Here is a 25,052-nt window from a genome sequence, read left to right as displayed (position 1 = left end):
AATCACAAAAGAACTCACATGATATGTACTCACTGATAAGTGGAGATTATCCCAGAAACTTAGAATATCCAAGACAGAAGATACAATTTGCAAAACACATGAAACTCAAGCAGAATGCAGACCAAAGTGTGGGCACTTGCCCCTTCTTAGAATTGGGAACAAAACACCCATGGAAGGAGTTACAGAGACAATGTTTGGAGCTGAGACGAAAGGATGAACCATCTAGAGACTGCCATACCTGGGAATCCATCCCATAATCACCCTGAAACACTGACACTATTGCATACACTAGCAAGATTTTGCTGAAAGGACCCAGATATAGCTGTCTCTTGTGAGGTTATGCCGAGGCCTAGCAAACAGAGAAATGGATGCTCACAGTCAGCTCTTGGATGGACCACAGGCCTCCCAATGTAGGAGCTAGAGAAAGTACCCAAGGAGCTAAAGGGGTGTGCAACCCTATAGGTGGATCAACAATATGAACTAACCAGTACTCCCCAGACCTGTGCCTCTAGCTGCATATGTATCAGAAGATGGCCTACTCTGCCATCATTGGAAAGAGTGGCCCATTGGTTTAGAAAACTTTATATGCCTCAGTACAGGGGAATACCAGGCCAAGAAGTGAGAGTGGGTGGGTAGGGGATTGGTGGGGAGGTTATGTGGGACTTTTGGGATAGCATTGGAAATGTAAATGAAGAAAATACCTAATAAAAATATAAAAAAATAATAGGTAAAATCATCTGCTTATTTGATGAATTATATACCTTAAATATATGTGTTGCTGAAGTAAGCATATGGTGAGGTGTGTCTTATTACTGCCTAGATCCACTGGATCTGTGCCTTTTTTTGGTATTTATTTATTTATTTATTGACAAATCACTATTACATAGCTCTGACCAAAGGAAAGTTTTGATTAAAAAGCAAATTTATCTTTAGGAAAGAATATACTGGGAAATGTTCTATAGTAGCATATTCTCAATTATTCATTTACTAGAGTAGGTTTGTCTATGCTTCATAGTGCAGTACTGTAGCTGCCCGCAGCTACACGAACTGGGTTCCTGAAGAGGAGGCTGGAGCTATATGGGAGGAAATGGTGGGAGAAAACAGGAGACCAAGACAAGATATTGGTTTTTGTCTGTCTGTTTGTTTGTTTGTTTGTTTGTTTGTTTTCGTTGTCTTTTTTGTTTTTTGAGACAGGGTTTCTCTGTGTAGCCCTGGCTGTCCTGGAACTCACTTTGTAGACCAGCCTGGCCTCGAACTCAGAAATCTGCCTGCCTCTGCCTCCAGAGTGCTGGGATTAAAGGCGTAAGCCACCACCACCCAGCTCTAAGACAAGATATTGCTCAAGGCCCAGAGTTTACTAAGAGTCTGAGCTTATGAAGGCTCTTGATGCTTTGTTGCCAGGCTGTCAGCACTTTGTCAGGAATGTCTCAGGATGACAGGTTCAGTCTCTCAGTGGGTAGGAGTCTTAGAGAAGAGCGCAGAGGTGGCAGAACAATAGACCTATCTAGGTCAGAAGACTCCAGTCCACCCTAGGTGGTCTAGTTCACAGTGGTGGAACAGTTCTGAGCCAGACTGCTTAAGGCTGGGGGAGGCTACACAGTACTGTAAAAGAGGCTTTTAGAATTATAGCACTATGATAAAGCCTGGTTGCTACCGCCTGCCATTAGCACCACGGACTTCAGACTGAAATGATAGGTTTTGGAGCTTAATAAAATTATGATTTATGTAATAACAGTCATCCCCACTGTGACATTTAATGCCAGTTCATCATCTGAATCTTCATGATATCAACATAAAGGAGGTGAGAACTATAGAAATCTGGGGATAGGAGGTCTTGTAGTGCGGCTCAGTTCTCTCCACTCTGTTGTTAGTAAGGAGGAAATCTACCAAGTGTTCCCATCACTGTCTCCTCTTGACACACTTATCATTGAAGGAGGAGAAGCCCATCACAAGCAGAAAATCTGAGGATACGTTTTGTAGTGTATAATTGCGTACAGTTTCTATATGTGTACATGTGTATGTGTATATATATATGCATATGTGTACAAATATGTACATATGCAAACATATTAAAAATATTCACCACTTTTAGAGCATTTACTCACTCCATGCTCAAATTTCAGGTTCAGGAAGGTAGAACTCTGCATGGGTTCACTTTCCCTTTATAAGTGACAGTCTCCTCAGGAGGTGACATGAATTTAGCACTGGGGAACTACAACATACCATACTGTTGAGACAGCTTTATTCAGGTCACAGATGACAAGGAGACTGTTCCTAAGGGAGAAAATGCTCGATTAGGAGAATGGAAAATCGGGATTTCATAAAATAAAGAGGCTCAGGGAAAAGAATGGAGAATTCTTGGTCACTTGGGAAGGGTGAATGGAAACTCACCTCACAGTGTCAGAAGGCAGGGTGGATTTTGTGACTGTCCATCCTTATATGCATGGGCTGCATGGGCCCAGGAAGCTATGAACTATGGCTACGGCGCAACATAAAACCATAAACTTACATGAAACATAAACTTTTTAATTGTGTGGGTATTTCATATGCACACACAGTGTATTTTGATCAAGCCCATTCCCTGTTCCTGTTCTTTTGTTCCTTACTTTCTTCCTAACTCTTGAGGGAGTGGAACTATGTAGGTGATAACATTGTGTCACAATGTCAGAGGATGCCACACCTGGCGGGGACAGAGGGCGTGAGATGAGAGAAATCTTTTGTGTTTTCCAGTCCCAAAGGTTCAGGCAAGCTTCAACATTGCTACTACATTACCATAGTCTTTCTTGGATGTGAAAATGTTCTCAATTTTTTAAAAAAGTCCCACTACTGACTTAAAAACAATTGGTCACTGAAGGTTTTGAGGTGCTGTAACTCTGCCAATTAATTTGCCAAAAGAGCAGACATTTTGACTAATAGCCTATTTTGCTATAGCAAATTTGCTAATAGCAAATTTTCCTATTTGACCTCATAAATATATACTATGTTACAACTTAAACATAATTCCCTTCAAAATAGTCAAATCCATTGACGAAGTTAAAGTAAGTCTGGTGATTTAAAAAGAGAAATGCCATTCCCAGGACCATCTTCATGTGCATTGTACTAAAAGGGAGTAGACAGGGATGGGAGAGAGCTTGAAAATCCCAGCAGTCAAACACGTGCAGTAGAGGCAACACAAAGTGTTTACGTTTAAAGTTTTCTGAGACAATAACTAATCTTGAAGTTTGGCCTCCTGTTGTGATATAATACATTTGAATGTCAGCAACATATTAAGTGCAGTAAATACTGAGTTAAAATTCTCTGGAAAATCTGAAACAAGTTTTATTTCAACATCGCTATTTTTCTTTTAAAGCACAGCAGAGCAGAGCAGAGCAGCAAGTCCCAGCATTCATGTTTCTGCTTTCCCAGCTGCCAACATCCTCACTCCACGTCTGCTCCTGAAAGTAATATGTAACTGAGTCCATGTCTTACCCAGTTGTAATTGGAAAATCTATTCATCACCCAGATGTGAGAGAGACTGGTCCCAAAGAAACAGATGATGGACTGTGAGGAATCTACCCCACAGCTCTCTTTCCCAGGGACTGGACTCTGGGGATGTGGTTCATATCCAGATGGAAGGAGTGTCTGCTCCTTCACAGGGCCCAGGGAATTCCTACTCTTCCTCCCCACAGATATAATTCTTGCTGATTCTACTCTCATCCAGAGCACCAGATGCTGCAAGCCATGACCTTGGAAAGAACACCACTGATCGTTAGAAAGAGAGTCGTAAAACGAAATCCAGAAAGATGGACAAAATGAGAGGACAAGCCACACCAAAGGACAGAGTGCAAACAATAAAAGCAGAAAGAAATGGAGATGTAAAGAAAGTTTAAGGAAGGGTATGAAGAAGGAAAGGACATGGGTAACATAGGGAGAATCCTTTGTCATACGTGTGCACCAATTGTCACAGGACTCGGATCTGCATATTTTCTAGTCTAAAAAAATCGTCTAGTCTAACTAAAAAATAAAAAAATTCTACAAACTTGCAGAACTCTAGTTTGGAAAATAGGTCTACATAATTACTATTTTTAAGAAGTATAGTTCTCTTAGGAATTGTATAATATGCAATCTTCCTACTTTGCTCTAATCTTATTGAAAATAGCAGAATATTGATTGTTTCTGAGCCAGCCTTCTCCTTCCTGTGCGAGGATACAAGGATAAAGTGGCACTCCTCTGAACCTCTTTGCTAACAGTGACTCTTCTCCCATTGTTCTGGGAGCGCTGACACTTTCATCTTTCTCCTTTTTCCTCCCTGAGGGAGGCAAACATCTGTATGCCTTGGAGAAAGGGCGATGATAGAATGGACCTGAGGCCTTTCAGTCTGTTAACCAGTGTTTACTTTTTATTGTTCCTTTTCTTTCCTTTGTGCACTGCTCATTCTGAAGGATAGCCACGTTTTACAGAGTCTATATATACCCCCTTTGTAGTAATTAACCAATTCGATGTTTAAGCGGTAAGTTTGCCAAGGCTGTATTTTATGTCAGCTGATGTGTTCAGTCATTGGGATTTTAAAAATAAACACAAACGGTCTTCTGAAAGACAGGAAAATAATCTAATACTCGTCTTCAAGCCTTGTTTTCCCTTGTTTCAGAGACTTTTAAAACAGAAAATATAAACACCATGAGAAAAACTATATTAGCACAAACAGACTGCAGAGTGTCATCTGGAAACTTTGAACAGGAAAATACTATTTTAAGGTTACAAAATGGAACAAGAGATCCATTTAATTTTTGTTTGAACAAACAGCAAAGTAGCATTAATAGCTATAGAATTCATGAAAACAAGAAAGGGAGGGTGTGTAATAGTGAACGTGAGTGTTGGGAGAAGCTTAACAAGGGAATTATCAGCTGCTGGGTGGAACCTCTCAGAGGGCAGCTCCCCTAGGTTCCTGACTGCCACCTTTACAGAGTATCACTAATAGTGTCAAGAATTGGTGCTTGCCTATGGGATGGGTCTCAAGTTGGGCTATTTATTAGTTGGACATTCCCTTGGTCTTTTCTCCATCTTTGTCCCTGAATTTCTTTTAGACAGGACAAATTTTGAGTTGAAAGTTCTGTGGGTGGGTTGGTATCCTTATTCTTCCACTGGGGATCCTGCCTGAGTACAGGAAGTGGTGTCTTCATGATCCATACCCCCACTCCTATGTGTCTCAGCTAAGGTCACTGGCATTGAATCCTGGGAGCTTCCCCCTCACAGGTCTCTGGCAGGTCCTAGAGATCCCCACCACATCACCACCCCTGAAAGCTACACTTTCTTTATTTTTCTACTGATAGACACCTTGGCAAAGGCTGGCTATTGTGAATTTACTGCAATAAACAGGGATGTACAAGTATGTTTGTTGTTTGTAAACAGAGTCCCCCCAGGCACATTCTTAGGTGAGGTATAGCTAGGTCATACATTAGCTCAATGTGAGGATTGTTTTGTTTTGTTTTGTTTTGTTTTGTTTTGTTTTGTTTTGTTTTTTAAGGGCCTATAATAAAGATTTCCTTAGTGACTGAACTAATTTATATCCAAACCAACATTTGTACCAACAAGAAATTTACAACTGCCTCCACCCCCATTGTTCCCAACATGCGTTGTTGCTTGTTTTATTATAATAACCTTTCTGATTGAGATGAGATAACACCTGTGAAGTTTTAATTTGTATTTCCCTGATGGCCATGGATGTTGTTGAACATTTTTTCCAGATGCTTATTGACCATTTATATAATTTCTTTTGAGAACTCTGATTAATTCATTAATCACTTCTTATTGCATGGTTTTCTGCTATTATGTGCTTTAGTTCTTTATTTTGTATATTATTTCTCTGTGAGATGTGTAGCTGTCATATTTGCTGAGCTGATTGTTTTCCTTGCTGTTCAGAATTTCTTCTGTTAAATTCAAGTATTTCTATTTGTAAATTTGAGGTTTTCTTTTTTTGTTTGTTTGTCTTTTGTTTGTTTGTTTTTTGAGACAGGTTTTTCAATATAGCCTTGGCTGTCCTGGAACTCAATCTGAAGACCAGGATGGCCTCAAACTCAGAAATCTGCCTGCCTCTGCCTCCCAAGTGCTGGGATTAAAGGTGTGCACCACCACTGCCCCACTGAGGTTTTATTTCTTGAGCTAATGGAGTATCCTAAAGAAATGTCCCTATATTTTCTTCTAAAAGTCCCACAACTTTGTGGCTTATGGGTTAAACACATTCTATACATTTGTATAGTGTATACTTTTATATTTTGTATTTAAAAGTATTCATTCTTCTAAATATAGTTATTATCGAGCACCATTTGTTGAAGGCAAGGTCTTTTTTCCCGTGTGTTTTTAACATGTTGAAAGAATTCAGGTGCTGCACCTATGTAGGTTTCTTCTGAACCCTCCGTTCTGTTCTATTGATCTGTGTCTGCCTTGTGTTGCTGCTATGCTGTTCTTGTTGCTATGGCTCTGTCGTGCGCACACACACACACACACACACACACACACACGAATGGGGGTGGGGGACAGAGACAGAGAGACAGAGACAGAGAAAGACAGGCAGAAAGACAGACACAAAGACAAAGAGAGAGAACAAAAGTGGTCCTCAGAAACTGAAATCATATGGGAAATAAGAGATGTACAGAGAAGAAACTGTGAGAACAGTTGAGAGCACAGACTGTGTCTGTATGGTCACTGTCATGAGGATAATTGAGTCTCTATGGACACTTGAGTTGAACAGGTGCAGGGCTATGTCTGTGCGTTATCAGGACAGCAATAAGCAGAAGATTTAAGAGATTGAAATAAAATTGTGTAATATAATTTGGATTGTATAAGCCCGAACAAATTCTAGATGTTAAATTCTTCTAAATATAATAACTATATTTAGAAGAATGAATACTTTTAAAACATAACAAAATATGAATTTTATTTTCTAATTTCCAATTAATATCTATTTAATTGGTTTAATATTAATTTTAAACTTTTACATTAATTCATTTCAAATTATTGCTCTTTCATTATTGCAGAGTGCTTACATTTGCATAAGGCTACTAACACTCAATCATGGAGTATAAAGAAATATCTACTGCATCATCTACTCTATCATCATAACTTTGTATGTCTAAGTAAGATACAATAAAAGAAAAAAGATAAGGAATTCAAATTATGTGCAGTGTTTAAACAGTGTTTAGGAATGTAGAATTTAGAAAATATGGCTTTTTCCCCTTCTTCAATATCTACAAATAAATTTCTGTGATAAGAAATTATATTTTATTACACTAGTTATATTTAAATATTTATGATATTATTGAGGATCGATTGAAACAGCTTGGATAAAATAAATTAGGTCTCTTCGGCTTGAGGCCATTAAAGCATTCATTGCAGAAGGAAGTGAGATTGGCCTTCATGAATTAACCTCCTCCATATCTGCTGGAATGTCCTCTAGTCCTGGCTACAGTACATTCCTGTGAGCTTCCGCTGAAGCCCTCTGCCAGACTTAATGTTATTCCTGAGGGAGGAAACCTGCCAGAGCTATTTCTCATTTAATTTGCAAGGACATCCTGTTTAGGTACTTATCAAAAGAACAAAATAGTTGATGCCAAATAGCACAAACTCTGCCTTAGTACACTTCACAAGCTGGATTGAAGTAACAGCAAACACCTTAAGGGAACTGTAGCTTCCCTCTTACAATTTAGTAAGTACCCACAAAATATGACTTTGAAGACGATTTTTTAAAAATATCTGTATTTGCTTTACATACACCAAGGGATTTCTAGGTTTGAGGATATTGCTGAATCATTTAGATTGTTATTTAATGCTATAATTCACTAGAAAAAATATTTCTATTGAACCATATGATAAATTCAAACATTTATTGATTTTGAATAAATAATTATTTAACATAAAGTATTTATTTTAATTATAATTGCCATGTTTAACAAGAAAACAAATAAATTTTACCCACTTTATTACATAATCATTAATGTTCAAATATATTATTTAATTTCATGTAATTTAATTTCCTAACTTAATGTAGACCATTCTGTCATATAAAATAAATGTAGGTACATTTTGATTTTGAAGTTTTTTATGCCCCCCAAAATGGAATTGTTTCTACTTTATGGACTGTGGCTATAACCTGTAACTTTAAAATATAATTTATATTATAAATTTTTATTACTATTATTATTATATCATATAATTTATATTATAGTTAGCACCGTTGTAACACATTGCTTGTTATGTGTGCTTGCTTTTTTAAGGAATTTCTATCAACTAGATGACATCATGAATGTAACAGTAAGTAGTAAGGATGGTAGTGAAATCACTCCTGATGAGAAGAGTTCGAAGTCTATCAGGAAATGGAAGAGCAATGAAGTGACTACCACTACGAGCACATTTTACATCACAGTTGCAAAGAACACATCTATCCTCTTCATTAAATCACCTGGTGTCCTTGAAGCTCTGGCTCAGCTGCCCTCTGACCCAAGAGAAGCAACAAATTCCTAAATCTCACTCCTCTGGCAAGACCTGCTACCAGGTAATTTGTTGAACAGCATGTTATGTGTGTTGAGAGAAGATCTTCTACAATTATTTAGCAACAAACACAAGCCCAAGTTTTGAAAAAGTCAGGCAAAAATGAAATTGAAATAGGATAGTAAGTTTATTTTATTTTCACAGTTAATTTCCATGGAAAACCATTTTTCCTCTTTTAGCTTTTACATTTATTTTTATTGAGATAGATTTTTGTATGCAATATATCTTGATGTGGTTTTCCTTCCCCCATCTTCTCCCACAAAAAAACAGATAAAGACAGAGACACAGACATTCTCACACACAGAAATCGTATAAAGATAGAAAGTCAGAAACGATGCTGTATAGAAAAGACCTATAGGGTTAAAATAAAAATGACCAGACAAACCATTTTGAAATAAAAACCGATGACATTTCTTTAGACTTTATTTTAAAGACCCCTGAAATATTCTGTAGGAAGATGAAAAATTAAGATAGAGTAGTACATAGAGCTGTAGAGTCAGTTCCCCACCTGCCCTAAAGTTCTCTATTATTTATTCATAGAATGAAATTGTTATAGTCAGTCATTCTACGCATCACGTTCCTATGAGTTCTCCCTTTGTACCAAAGGCCACCAAAGGCCACCAAAGGCCGGATGTTTGCAGTTGCTGGCAGTTGTTGTCTGAAATGCTGTTAATGACAGGCAGCACACATTTTAGAGCCTGGGAAAGGTCCCAGTACTGAATATTCTCCCTGCTGCAGGACAAATGCTTTATTACTTACAGAGTAAAAAGTCAGAAGCAAAAGGACTGAAGCAGAGCCGCTTCTTAAGACTATCAGAAATTACAAAGAATCATGTGCGTTTTGTGATTTTGTAAATGAACTATAACTGCCTGCTCTTATTATAAAATTGCACTTATTATAATATCGTTTGGGGTCATACATTTCCTCACCAAGATTTTCTTTTTTTTTTTTTTAGAATAGAAGTATATGGAAAAAAATCAATTTGAAAAATTCAATTTGTGAGAATATAAGAAAAACCAGTGTGAGAAAGGGTCCTTTTCAGGACATAGATGAGCACAGGGTTGTAGTTAAAACATTCATCAGCAAACGATGACACAAACGAAGTTTGAAATCTAGGAACAGTCAAAGAAATGTTCCCCAAGAAATCTTTAAGAAGTAGCCTTGTACAGAAAGTAGCAATTTTTCAATTAAGTTTCTATCATTTAAGTTTGGAAAAAAAAACAAAAAACAAAAAACAAAGTGTGTATTGTTTGCTTTATCGTACATGATTTTAGGAAGTCTGACATTTGAATGACAGCTCAAAAATGTGTAAAAAGTTGGCGTCCCTTGTTTTTAATGACTTACTAGGACATCATTACTTACAGAAACAACATACTGCAACATCGGTGATTAGACCAGTTTTAAGCGACCAGCATGCCTTGTGTCCTGTGCAGTATTTCTTGACTTAGTCTAAGAATTACAGTGGAATATTCTCCCACGTGTCCTGGACTATTCATTTCCTGTATATTTGCTGGATGCAGAGGCCACGGGCTTTTGGTTTCTTGCCTTTGTCATGTATCTGCTCGGGAGTGCTGTTTAAGATGACTCTGGTCCTCGTGACCACAAGGTAATTTGCTGGAGTTGTTTTCCCAAAAGACTAGCAGCAGAACATGTGTTTAAATGCACTCCCCATTGTCCTGAGAACTTTCAAATAACTGGAGAACAACCAAATGGACTGCACACATGGAACCATAAGTTAGAGTACTTTTTTTTTTTTAAGGAAAGACATCATTGACTAGCAATTATGAATTGCTTTGACTTAAATGTTTATTAAAGTTATATTTCCTAACCACATTTAGTCTTGGATAAAATTTATTTGACTTTATATCCTTTCCAAAATCTGCCCCATAAATGTTTCTATTAACAATGCAACATTGCAGTGCATGTAAGCATGAGACTTAACCTTTCTTCTCAGACTGCCTGCATGACTTTCATCTCTATCTTGATTTGATAAGCACAGCACTAGCTTACAAACGTATGATGGAGATGAGTTTTGTATTCAGAATAGAAGTAATTTATACCCCATACATTATTCGGTAATATTTTATATATTTATATCTTTATATCTTTATATTTATATATTTATATCTGCTAACAATGAGGCAATATTCAGAAGTTTTCCTGCACAATGAATTTTTCTGGGTTTTCACTTAAGAAATACACTTAGGTTTTTGTTTTTGTTTTTTTAAAAAAAACTTATTTTTATGGAGGTAAAACCTTATTTTTATCATTTGTCATTCCGTGTGAGATATGCAAACACATCATTCGTTAATTCCGTAGCAGCCTCAGCTTCTTTTCAAAGCCTATTACGCATACCATTGAGACTTTGAACTTCATCTTTTGAGAACTGTTAATTTCTTTGGCCCATTAATTGACTGGCAGGTTCAGACTAGTTCTTTATATATTCTATATACTAACCTCCTGTGTGGTGTACAATTGCGGGAGATTTGTTTTCCCCTTCTGCGTGTCTTCTCTTTACTGAATTTCTTTTGGTAAGTAAGATTTTTAGTTTATGTGAATCCTGTTTGGTTTTACTTCCTGAGTTACTGGAATAATTTTCAGAATATCGTTGATGTGTGGATTTTGAAATGTTTTCATGTGGCTTTCCTTAATACATTCAGAATTTTATGTCTTCTATCAAAATCTTCCATCCATTTATTCTTTGTTTGCTTTTGAGTTTAGGTTTCTATGTAATCCTTGAACTCACTATATAGACCAGACTAGCCTTGAACTTGAAGACAGAGATTCCCCTGCCTTTGCCTACTGAGTGCTCAAATTAAATCCATGTGTCACCATGTCAGGTTTTAATCCATTCTAAATTGATATTGGTTCAGATTGAGATAAGAACTCAGTGTCATTCTTCTAGAGGTAGATACCAGATTTAAGCATTTTTTGTTAAGGGGAGTTTTACTCAATATATGTTTTGGGCATAATTGTCAAAGAAAAAAATCAGGTGGCTATAGCTTGTGTGGTTTACTTCTGGGTCTTCTATTCCATCCACCTGGCATATATCATATATATGCCATATATATATATACATATATCATATATATATATATATGTATATATGCTTTTGTGTTAATATCAAGCCATCTCCCTAGATTCATAAATTTGTTTTTTAATGATGCCCCATATATCTTGCATGATATGTTTGTACTGTCTTATTTCATATTTATTGTTGTCTGAATGTTCTCATTCATTTATCTTGTCTTCAAGATCTGATAGTCTATCTTCCATTTTGATTCCATCTTCTACTTGATCCATTTTATTGATGAAGCTGTCTACTTACTTTTTATGTGACTTAATAGTTGTTATTTCTATAATTTTAATGATGCATATTTTCAATACTTCTCTGTCATATTCTTCCTTCATATACCTTATGCAGGGAACTGAGATAATATGAATGGAATAAGAATTTCAGGTTTAAGAATCTGTAGCAATTTGTATATGTCTGTAAACACAGAATTAGGAGAAGGGTCCGTGGAATAGAAGAATAGAATCTTTTAGACACAATAGGATCAATCTCTATGTTCAGGCTGAGAGAGCAATGCAAACTGAGGATGCAACCAAAACTGATGGATATATATATATATATATATATATATATCCCAGACAAATCATCATTTAAAAGCCAGTAACACTGTAAATGGTGAATGGAATAAAATCAAAATATTGTGCAGAAAGATATGAGTCACTGGGAAGGAATGGAGGGCCATGAAGCAAAACCAGAGAACAGGAAGGTAAAGAGAGATGAAAACTTGGGACTCTGGGGTACGTGGAGAGCCAAGATTATTAAAGCTACAGGAACAGTGAGAAAGTAAAACACAAATGTAGGCATACATTTTTTGCAACTTTTAGTAAGGGTTCAATTTCTCCTCTAGCCCATCACCCAGCAGAGGTAGTGGAAGAGGAAAGTTATTAGGATACAGGGGAAGTGGACCTGTTCAGCAATATTTCTTTGGGGGTGAGTTCGATGTTTTGGGGCAGCAATTCAGTCCCATAGCAAACACCAAACACAGCTGCAGACCAGCCCTTTCAGCAAGCAGACATCTAGAAGCCATAGTGTGATCCTGAAGAAACTTCCATGCTCGCCAACTGGACTGAGGTGGGCCGCAGAAGTGGCAAGCTGTTACAGGAACCTCATGAGCAGTTCTTGGGAGATTTTCTCTCAAGTTGAGCTCAACAATGCTATGTAAAGCAAACCAATAAATGCATGCATGTCTTTAGTGAAGGACAGCCATGTGGAGCAAACCAAAGCTCAGTGCTAGTCTCGCACTGTCTGTGAGGTCATAATTATACTCCTTCATCAAGAGTTATTTCACCTGTCTGCTATATCCAAACATTCTTTCACCTGCATCTACTTCAGGAAAACAGTCTTTCGTGTGTTTGCTTTAGCAAGACATCCTTTCACCTGTATGCCCCAGCAAATCATCATTTGGCCTAACTAACTTTCTAAAGAACTTGAAGTTTCCACTTCACATGAAGGAAATGGGGGATGGGACTTCAGATAAAAGGAGGTAGGAACAAAGGGGGAAGTTTATGGCTTGTGGATAAGAGAAATAGAGACTACAAAAACCATAGACAGACACTGCATGAAACTGGTGGGAGAAAAAAGAAGGAAAAATGATCACAAAACCTCACTGGACAGTAAAAAAAAAAAAGAAAATAATTTTGAATATTTATGTACAAAGATTACAAAAATAAAAGAACCCACATTAACATAAAATATGAAAGGACAACATCAGCCAGTATTTCTTCCTCGCTGCCAAAATACTGGATCATTCCCCTCACTAAAATATCTTATAGACTGACTGATCTAGACCTTTGCTCTGTGTCTCAGAAGTCCACATGCCAGAGTAGATGGGTGTCTCCATGGAGACCAATCAAGATGCTTATGTGTATAGTCTCTGACTGGGCATCAGCATGGGTGAAGCCTCTGTTAATGTTTCTTAGCCTTCATAATGAAGAGCTGTTCTAAATCCTTCTCTTCAAACACACACACACAGACACGCACACAAACGCATACACTGCTTTCTCTATGTGCAAGTTGGCCAGGCTCTCTAATCTTCAGTTTTGCTGTTGGAGTTTGTCATGTGAATCTGCCACCACCTCTGTGTGTGTGTATGGTATGTATGTATATATTTTGGCTATCTCTGCCTCTCAAAGCAATGCTCATGATGTCTATTGGTTAGTACTTGATGAGCCTTAGCCTGAGTATGTTTACTAAGAGTCCTTTCGGGCCATAGTTTTCTCAATCCATCTATTCACAGGGATTTTCTTGCAGTTCTGTAATTCCATGGAACTCATGGTCTTCATAGTTGGAGAGGAGTGGCCAGGCCCAGTTTGGCAGTTTTCTCTCTTCCTATTCCCTTTGGTCTGAGTTGCTTGCTGGCTTGAATTCTCTCAGGGTCTGCTTCCTCCTGTTCTAATAATCCAGATGTTAACACTGGAGAGCCAACATTGGCAACCCCCAGCAACTGCTTCATGCTTCCATTCTTCTGCCTTTCCTAGAAATGTCCTTCTTCCCTTCGGTTTAAATATTCAGAGCAAGTTGTTGGGGGAATCAACTTCTTCCATGAGTTCATGGAAGCTCACAGTATATGTTCCTCTGCTGGTTCCCTTTTCAATCTAATGTTCACTGTTTCCATGTTTTACAACACTTTCCTCAGACTGCAGATTCCTCTGAAGCACTGCAGACTCTCCAAACCTCTCAGCTTTCTCTGGAATCCTAACTCACATTTTCTTTCAGATCCGTGGGGAATTAAGGAAGAGACTATTGTCCTCACTCCATCTTCTTCCAAGACCCTCAGAACGTCTTCCTAATAGTAGAAAATAAGACAGAACCACGATGCTTGAGAATACACCAGAGCCATGAGAAGATAAGAGTAAATGATAAACATCAGCTGAGACTATTTTATTTCATCAAAAGTCTTCTAAAAGTTTACTTTTCTGCTTTATTCTGTCTTGTAAAAGTTAAAGAATAAATCTTTTGCTTGCTTCATAACATCATCTCTTATTCCTCAGGTTTGTATTTGATAAATCCAAGGTGGAGTTTGGATTTAGTTGGCCTGGCCATAGGTATCCTATAAGTTATTGTCCTTCAAGGATTCAGGATTCTCTTTAATCTCCCTAGTGGTAGAGTCATTCAAAATTAGATATAATGCTGTATGTTCTGCTAGCATTTAAGTTTTTTAATTCTTATTCTTCTCTCTGTACTATCTATCCAGCAAATATCATCTACATTAGTCTAGTTTCTCCATTATAACTAATGTTATCAACTGGCTGTATACATTTACATTAAAAAAAATGTTTTCAAAGCTGAAAAAAAATATAAAAAATACTATTTTCTATGTCCTTCCTTTTGGTGGTTGGTCAGAAGTATGGACAAAGTGAGGTGAAAAGTTTATTGTCCCTTTTATAAAGGGACAATAATACATATTATTCTACAAGTCTACAGTGAATCTAAATACAACATAAATATCTTTTGTGAGCTTCCATGCTTTCGTTATGTAGGGTGTGATTATACGATGGATATTTCAAATAGCTGCAGGTAACCTAACATTATAAAGGCAACACCCTAGTTATTAGAAAAGAACTCACAGCATCTATTCTTCCTATGAATTGTACCAGCTCCCTGAGTTTGTAGACAGCATTCACATGCACGTGTCCATCGCATCTTCCAGAAGCTGGGGTAGCAATGAAATTCCAAGGGGACAAAGCTGCAGTGGCGAAATGTCAAGCATCGTGCAGGAATTTGTGTCTGTGTACCAAGAGAAAACTTATTTTTCTTTATACAAAAATGATCTACGTTTCAAACATAAGAGGAAGTTCAGCTAGTAAAGAAAAAGGATATTTCAGTTCTAACGTGTGCAATGATGATATTGTAAGCTCTGTTTTAGAGTGACAAGGCTTTACATATTGATAAGACCATGCTAATATTTACCATATTCAAGAGGGCAGAGGTCCAATAGTCCCAGTAAAATGATCTAATTTGTAGGGCATTGTAGAAAATCAGAAGTTCACGAGGTTAGAAGTGACTAACAGGTAGGTGTGTCAGCCAGCTTCTTACTGCGATGGCAAAAAGTCTTCAAACATCAACCTAAAGAAGATAATGTAACTTTGACTCATGTATCAAGTCTCAGTTCCAGATATAGGGCTCTATGATTGAGGGGCCTGCAGTAAAGTAGAACACCATTGTGGGGACAGATGATGAGATTAAACGTTTCATGTCACCACAGAAAGGAAGCAGAAAGGTGCTGAGAATAAATTCTTCTCTTCAACAGAATGCCCCCAGTGGCCTCTCAATTCAGTCCTTCTTCCTCAATTCCCCACTGCCTCCCAGTAGCCCACTAAGCCATATATGCATAACTGTACCAGCCCATTCACAAGATCAGGCTTCTCATGGGCCTGTCACTTTCCAAACCTCTGTCTCTGAGCAGTACTACACAAGGTACCAACCAAAGTTTAAGAGACCAACTGTAAGGGCAGATATGCCTTTTCAGATCTTTCTAGTTCAGACAATGAAATTATTAAGTGTAAACATGAATAAAATGTTGCTGTTGCAACCCCTAGTTTTATTTTCACAACATTTAGTAGCATTTAGTCATCAGATTTCCTGTATTATCAGTGTATGCAGAAAAGTTTATGATAAATATGTTATTAATAATCACTCAGTTAATCAGCAATAGATGAACACAGATTTTCTATTTACCCAAACTACTAAGTGTGTTTGGAGGGAGGGAGGGAGGGAGGGAGGGAGGGAGAGAAAGAGAGAGAGAGAGAGAAAGAGAGAGAGAGAGAGAGAGAGAGAGAGAGAGATTTGAATAGAATAAAAGTAAGAGAAGATAAAACTCAAAATTAAATTTTACTTATATAACAATGAGCAAAACAAAAAAAAAAAAAAGAAAAAAGAAAAGAAAGCCGGGCGTGGTGGCACACGCCTTTAATCCCAGCACTCGGGAGGCAGAGGCAGGCGGATTTCTGAGTTCGAGGCCAGCCTGGTCTACAAAGTGAGTTCCNCAGGCGGATTTCTGAGTTCGAGGCCAGCCTGGTCTACAAAGTGAGTTCCAGGACAGCCAAGGCTACACAGAGAAACCCTGTCTCGAAAAAACAAAAAAAACAAAAACAAAAAACAAAAAAAAAACAATGAGCTATTATTTGTAAAGAATATTTAAAACTTATACTACAATACAAAAAATTAACTTGAAATGCCAGGGCCAAAAGAATGGGAATGGGTGGGTAGGGAAGTGGGGGGGCGGGTACGGGGGACTTTTGGGATAGCATTGGAAATGTAATTGAGGAAAATACGTAATAAAAAAATATTAAAATTTTTTTAAAAAAGAAAAAAAAAAGAAAAACATACTAAGTTCAGAAAAAAATACACACAAAACATCATTAGAGTAAAAAAACCTCTTCTTTCCCCATCTTTGTTTACAGGAAGCAAGTATAGACTAAACTCCATTAAGCAGGGATATTCTGATTATCTACTGCAGTACACAAATCCCACAGTCATTGTAAACACGATGCGGGAGGTAGGAAGCAATCACTATCAAAAGCTGCACAAAAAGTGTATTGACCACTATGTACTTTGAGGAAACAGATAATAGGATAGATAAAACTTAAACATATTTTAACATCTGAAAATGAATTTAAAACTAGAATTTAAAAGCAAACTAAACTCTGAACACTAAATCTTTTCTAACTTTTAGTATACTGCATGATACAGCAGACTCAGACTTAATTCTCAAAAAAACTGAAAATTCTCATTTATTGAAAAGAGAATGGGTTGTATTGATATAATTTAAAATGCGCTGCATTATCTTTTTAATTATGTTCTGAAAGTTTATAAAACTTTTAGACTATTTCCTATACTCTAGAAAAGTGTTTTATGCCTCTCACTTTCTGCTATACATTCTTTTACATCTTTACTAGAATAGTGTGTATAATAAGCTGAAAACATTCATATATATGTAATGACTCCATCATGCATCAAGCTTTAATATATCAATTGTCCTGAAGTTAGGATTTATTGCTCTTTCATCATCCCATACAATTCCAAACTGTCCATACATATGAAAATACTGAATTATATGGTTTATAAAGTTGGANGTTAGTTTTACTGTCAACATTATTTCCTCCAAACCAAATAAAAGTGAACACTAATTCCAATGATGCTCCAGTATACTTTCCTTGTTCCTCTGAGAGAACACCCATATCTAGGTTGTTTGAGGGATGGAGAAATAGATATTTTACAATTTGACACAGTGCAAACATTAGAATACTCTTCTTCAAAAAGCAGTGCAATTTACGTGCATTTGGGGTTATAAAAAAAACTACTTACTTACTCACATAAAGGATAAAGATGTTAGCTTATGTCTATAATTCAATTAGGAGGCAAAGCAGAAAGGGAACAATGAGTTCAAGGCCAGCTTGGACTATGGAGAAGATAAAAAGACACAGGGAGAAGGATGGAGAAGAGATGGTGAGAAAGAGTAAGGATGAATAAGAATGTAAGAAGAGGAAATGAAGGGAAGAGACGGTGTTGGAAAATAATCAGGTATGAAAAAGTCTCCATACCATTTTCCAAGCTCCTAAGCTACATCAGGAAGAGAAAGGTCCAATCTTCTTAAGGCTTCACCCTGTGCTTAAACCATGGAGGGTGTAGGGGGTTTTTTCCCCTCTGAAAACCTCTACTTTTGTAACTACAAAGCATTTTTAAAATTACAGGTTTTATAACGTGCACTTTTTGTATTCCTCACAGATACAACTTAAACCATTTGAGAAAAATTGATTCAGTTTGTTGAATATTCAAATGTACATACTACCTCCAAATAATTAGAATAATACTGTTGTTTAAACCACACTATTTAACTGCTACACACAAACAACACTCGTAAAGCCAAGCAGCTTTCTTGTGATTTTCTTCGTTGCAACTAATGCAAGCAGTTTGAACAGTGATATAAACATCCACACATTTCTGTTTGCTTAGCTACACAGCAAGTAACATTTGCAAGCAAATAACAACAAAGAATAGTTATTTGATAATTGAAAACAAAAAAAATTATTGTTTTATTCTGTTGTCCTAATTCATAAAACCAAACAAGGTGTGTAAGCCCACATGATATTTGTCTTATTGTTTCAGAGAAACTGAGCCTCTTCCCTCTAATTGCACTAAGCAGAATTTTTTAATGTTGGCACCAACCCCAAAAAATGCTGGAATGGCTCTGTCTGTGTGCTCAAGCTAGAGCACACTTTCCATTTTACAACTCATTTCCCAGATGTACAGTTGTACTGAAACAGAACACTCAACCCTTAAATATGCTAGTGGATAGTTTCCATAAGTCCAAGTTTATAGGACAGCATGTCTGCTTAAAGAATCACCCCTCTGCTCTCGTCACTTCTTTCCAAATTGTCTCCAGTTGCATTAAATGTGTGGAATTATCCCTTAGACGGTCAGTTTATCTGGAAGTGACTTTACCTCTATTTGGCACAGTATCCACAAGCTCAAACACTAGGTGAGATCTGATATACACTTTCCCCCCTTCATAAGTAATTCTGGATCTTGGGAAAATTGTAAGAAAGTGTTCTATCACTTACACTGTGCAATAATGATCTGAAAGGGAAATTCCAGAAACAACAACAACAAAATACTCAGCTTAACACTTCCTCAACTCTATAAAATTGAATAGCTTATCTTGGCCCCATGGAACACATCAGTCCATGGATAATGTCAAGATGGCTGTTGTTAGTGTTTCTGGAGGAGATGCAGATGAAAAAAAAATGAAGAGGCTCACAGAGGATTTACAGAGCAAAAGCTGATCTTCTCAGAAGATGTTCTTTACATTCAAATCTGTTTTTTTTTTTAAGAAAATTTTGTTCTAACACTGGCTAATATGCTAAATCAAAGAAAAATGGCACCTACATTGTGAGCTATTTCTTTTGGAAAAAAATTTAATGTAATCCACATGTGCAATCGTATGTTTTCCATCCACATAAAAAATTCTCAATACTAGTCAACACTTTGAATTGTACAGGAGTTACATACAGTCAAAACTCTGCAAGAGGTAAAAGCTAATTTCATTTTCAACATATAATTTTCAAATAAATACCAAGACTCTGTATTTCAAAGTGAGTGCTTTTATGTATTTGAATATCCTCCTGCACAAAATCTTCCAAGTTATAACCGATGGTACTATATTTACTAGGCTAATAAATAATTTCTGCTAAATAGCTATAAAATGATACATAATTATTGGTAAAAATGTCTTGTGGACAAGCCTGGGAATCTCTAATTTAGATACATGTTTAAAAATGCTTGAGCAGGGGCTGGAGAGAGAGCTCCTCCAGAGGACACAAATCCAGTTCTCAGCACCCACTCAGTGGCTCACAAACTGGATTTTTTTTTTAACCAAGCTGTGAACCTTTTATTTCCTGCATCTCAAAATTTTACCTACATTTCTGGAAAATGTAATTTCATAATTAGGGAAAGGATGGTAGACCCAAGGTCTGGCAATGGCAAGAGCTTTCAGATGGGAGGAATTCAATCCCATGCTTTGACTAGAGACACAAGCATGCTATACTTCTAAATATCCTCATAAAACAACAACAAAAATAAAATAAAATAAAATAAAATAAAATAAAGAGTAATAGGGCAGGATGCTGGAGAGATGGCTTAGCTCTAGCTAAGAGAAGAGCACCAGCTGATTTCCCAAAGGTTCAATTCTCAGCACCCACATGGCAGCTCACAACTGTCTGCAATTCCAGTTCCAGGTGATCTGACACCCCCACAGAAACATTCATGCAGGCAGAAAACCAATGTGTGTAAGATAAAAATAAATCATAAAAATGGCAATACTAGTTCCAGGGAATCTGACACTGTCTTCCATTTTCCATGAGCATAATATAAGCTTATAGCACATATACACACAGTCAGGTATGACATTCACACACATAAATAATAAATCTCTTTTTAAAATGCTCAAACATGAGATAAAAATGATGACTTTAATGAATATGCCAAACAGGACAAGAAACAGCCCTTAAGGTCTCAACCCTACACACAAAGCTATAGGCAACAGAGAAAGCCTGGAAATGGAATGGGTGAGCCTTCCCAGGCAAGAGTCCACCAATTAGCTGTCTAGTGTCAAGTAGACAGCCTTGAAAACAATACATATACTCATGAACTATCAATTAAGAAAAAAGACCATGGGTTTGAAGGACAGCAGTGAAGAGTATATGGGAGGGTTTGGAAGGAGAAAGGGGATGGGAAAATGCAATTAAATTACAATCAAACTAAATAAAAATGTTATAAATGCTTAGGAAGTTCAAAGGCTAAGTTTAATGTCAAGGTTGAATGTTACTGAACATGGGCATATGTCAACTAGTTATTCCAAAGGTGTATTCCAGGAAGAGCTATATCTCTTGATAACTCATACATAATATACATGTATTGATGACAATTTTTTACCTCCAGATCATGAAGATTAAAACTAGCAAGGAAAAATTTTAATTGTGAGCATTTTTTGCAGAGTTCTTCACTTTAAACTCCATTCCTGGAATCCACAATTAAATAATCATAAATTCTGAATCTGTTTAAAGTCTTCATAGTTAGTCTTAGCAATCACCTTGCTGGGATCTAGAATTGTCTAGCAGATAATCTTCTACAAGCTTATATTACTGATTGTCTAAACAAAGGTGAGTTAGCCTCTGAGAATGACTTTAAGGGATTAAGGTGGGAAGACTCTTAATCACTGCAGGACCAGTCCCTGAGCAAGAATCTCTGTGTGTGGTGGAGACAGTGAGCTGAGCACTACCAAGCATCACTCAGCTTACTGATGATGCCTGTGATGTGGCCAGATGTGTCGATGTCCGCTGCCTTCACTATCCTGCCCTAAGAGAGGATAGCATTGGATTGTTAGCCCAAATCAATTTGTCTCTTACACTGCCAGGGTATTCCACCACAGCATCCGGTAAAGAAACTAAGGCAAATCCCATTCCTGGTGCAGTCATTATTCTGCTCCTTTTTAGCTCCTAAAAGAAGTTCCACTTCAGTGATAAGCTTGGAGCTGCCTTACTGAAAGATGATTCTCAAAAAAAAAAGTCTACACATTCAATATGAGACATAACAGCTTGGAATAGACATAATAGCTTGAAAACTGAAATGGAGTCAAGGAATGAGCTCTGTTTGTATCTACAAGGAGAACACCTGCCCCTCTATATTCCAGTTTCCTCAACAAACTAGCACATCTCTATGATTGAAAGCGATATTCTTTATACTTGTGTTATGTCACTAATAAGCAAGTTTAGCAATTCAATTTGGAGCATATATGTTAAATTGTATACATAAAAATTATATATACACACACAGACCAAAAGTAGCCTCAGAAGAAGAGGATTTATTTCAGCTAGACTTCTACAGAGACTAATGGCAGGGACTTGGAGCCAGGTAGTTAAATAGAGACCATGGAAGACCATCACTCCTCATGGCTTGCTCAGTTTGGTTCTTTAAACAATTCAGGACCAGCTGTCGATAGGTGGCAACACCCAAAGTCTGCTGTGATTTCAAACATCACTCATTAATCAAGAAAATGCCCCACAGACAGACCCAAAGTCCTATCTTAGGAAGCAATTTCTCAATTGAGGTAGACTCTTGCAAGATGACTATAGGTAGTCTCAAGTTGGCAAGGCCTAACCAGCCCACACACGGAAGCAATAATTACAATGTTTCTCTGGAATTTGAGGTGCCTGTAGTTGCACTCAACATTATAATTAAATTCCACAGATACTTGAATAATATTTTATTCAGTTATAGTCATTAGGATAAATCAAGTTACATGCAGCAATTAAGAAAAAATACCAAGTGAAATGTTATTTTCTTAACACTCAGCTTCTTTTGCTTAAATTAAAAGCAATAGAAATCACAAAATTAAAAAGAATTCTAGAAAATGGTATGAGCAAAGTAGTGAATGTAAAAATTAAACTATTATCAAAACTATAAAAAGCTATGAGTTGTTTTTGTCTGAATGAACTGAACTAGTCATAATACAAACTCTATCCCAGATATGTTCATGCATATTAAGAAATATGGTAAGTGAAGAAAGAATCACTATAATAAAAGATAGGCTGAGGAAGCAGCAGTATGTATTTTATTTCGATATACACTATAAAATGGACTAGGAGGAAGCTGTATTGGGTTCTGCTTTGTTTTTTTTCTTTTTGTGTTATGTTATGATTCATTCTGAAATGTTTTCTTATCTTCATAATTGTTATAGGTACCTTTCTGAGACTTGGACACTCACTAATAAGAATATGGAAGTCCTATCCCTTCAATAATGTAAGTAGGCTATTGAATGCTTACTTTACATAAAAGACTTAGTGGAGGATAAAAGGACTGAGTAAAAGGAGAAGAAAACAGGGATTTTCCATTTACTCCACATCCATAGCACATCAGCAGAGCTCTCATCACTACCCACACTACAGTGAAATACTTATCACAGTTGTTGAGCCTACACTGACACATCATAATCATGTAAACTCCTCGTTTTAGTTTACGCTACACTTCTTATGCTGCACATTCACCTGTTTAAAACAAAACAAAACAAAAGCAGATGAATAGTGGATGGTATGTGTCTACCATAATAGGATTGCAGAGCTATTTAATTGCCCTAAAATATTCTGTGCTTTTCTATTCATTCCCATCTTCTCAAACATTGGAAATTAGTGAACTCTTTTTCTTTCTTTGACTTTATTCTTCCCCAAAATATCACACAATTGGAATGGTACTGTGTTTTGCTGTTTTGCATTTTGTCATTGGTTTATTTACCTTAGTAATGTGTCTTCAAGCTTCTTCCTGTCTTGTTGTAACTCATAATTTCGTAGCTATTTTCCTTATGGTCTTAAATAATATTGCAGCTCGGGTCATTGGCCTGTTGAAGAATGTCTTGTCTCTCAGTTTGTAAATTATGGAAATTGTACTACAGAGGATTGTGCTACACATGATCTTTCATTGCCAGTTCCATCAAATTCCCTACTGAGGAGACATGCCGGGCTCTAGGAACCTCAAGGTTAGACGCCCCTTCCAAACAATCCCAAACTTGCTAGGCCTACCTGGGGCACAGCCAGCCGAGGTGAGCACTGTGCTGTTTCCTGACTTCCACTGTCAGACCCAAGGCTCTGCATGCCTCAAAGAGGAGTCCTGGCCACACCAGGTACATCTAGCCAACACCAGGGATAACCGGATAGCTAAAGGATAGCATAACAACACAATCAACAAGACCCAGCGCAATATGGCAACACCAGAGCCCAGCTATCCTACAACAGAAAGCCCTGGATATCCTAACACAGAAGAATCAGAATAAGATGACCTTCATAAGCAAACCTTATGAAGATGATAGAGGTCTTTAAAGAGGAAATTAATAAACCCCTTAAAGAAATACAGGAAAATGCAACCAAACAAGTGAAAGACATGCATAAAACTATTCAATATCTGAAAATGGAAATAAAAGCAATAAAGAAAAAACAAATTGAGGGAATCCTGGAAATGTAAAACCTAGGGAAGACACATAAGCATCACCAGCAGAATACAAGAGTTGGAAGAAAAAACTAAGGCAGAGAAGATACAATGGAAGAAATTGTGATATCAGTGTCAGACAATATTAAATATGAAAAGTTCCTAGCACAAAACATACAAGAAATCTGAAACACTATGAATAGACCAAATCTAAAAATAATAGAAGGGGAAGATGGAGAAAATTACCAGGCTCAAAGCCCAGAAAATAGTTTTAATAAAATAACAGAAGAAAGCTTCCCAATCTAGAGAAAGAGATGGCTATAAACATACAAGATGCCTAGAAAACACCAAATATAGTGGACTAGAAAAGGAAATCCTCCTGCTACAGAATAATCAAAACACTAAATATACAGAACAGCGAAAGAATATTAAAAGTTGCAAGGGAAAAAGACCAAGTTAACTATAAAAGCAGACCTATCATAATTACACCCAACTTTTCAACAGAGACAAAATGTCAGATGGGTCTGGAAAGACAGATATCTTACAAACCTAAAGACCACAGACATCAGCCCAGACTACTATAACCAGCAAAACTTTTATACTCTACAGAGAAAAAAAAATATTTTACCACAAAACAAATTATTTAAACTATATCTATCCACAAATCCTGCCCTTTTAACCAACACAGATGGAAAAATATACTCTACAATAAAACCAAATTAATTAAACAATATCGATCTATAAATCTTACCAGATATATATAGAACATTTCACCCAAACACAATAGAATATACCTTCTTCTCAGCACCTTATAGAACCTCGTCCAAAAGTGACCATATACTCAGTCACAAACCAAGCCTCAACAGAGACAAATGAAATAACCACATGTATCTTATCAAACTCCATGGATTGAAGCTGGACTTCAACAACAACACAAAGCCTACTACAAATTCATGAAAACTGAACAACCCTCTACTCAATG

The 25,052-nt window shown here is 36.9% G+C and overlaps 1 long non-coding RNA gene across 1 annotated transcript in view; it reads left to right on the top strand.

Moving 5' to 3' along the window:
- LOC110308888 overlaps nt 1-14,570 on the top strand; it is a 29,153-nt gene extending 14,583 nt beyond the window's left edge. The window contains exons 3-4 of the long non-coding RNA XR_002379626.1: nt 8,250-8,644; nt 14,312-14,570. This is a non-coding gene — a long non-coding RNA (uncharacterized LOC110308888). The remainder of the gene's footprint in view (nt 1-8,249; nt 8,645-14,311) is intronic.
- Nucleotides 14,571-25,052: the final 10,482 nt, after the last annotated feature.

This window comes from Mus caroli, chromosome 14 (genome assembly GCF_900094665.2).
Source record: "Mus caroli chromosome 14, CAROLI_EIJ_v1.1, whole genome shotgun sequence".
In the NCBI taxonomy this organism is placed as follows: Eukaryota; Metazoa; Chordata; class Mammalia; order Rodentia; family Muridae; genus Mus; species Mus caroli.
This window is presented reverse-complemented; position numbering and strand designations above follow the sequence as displayed.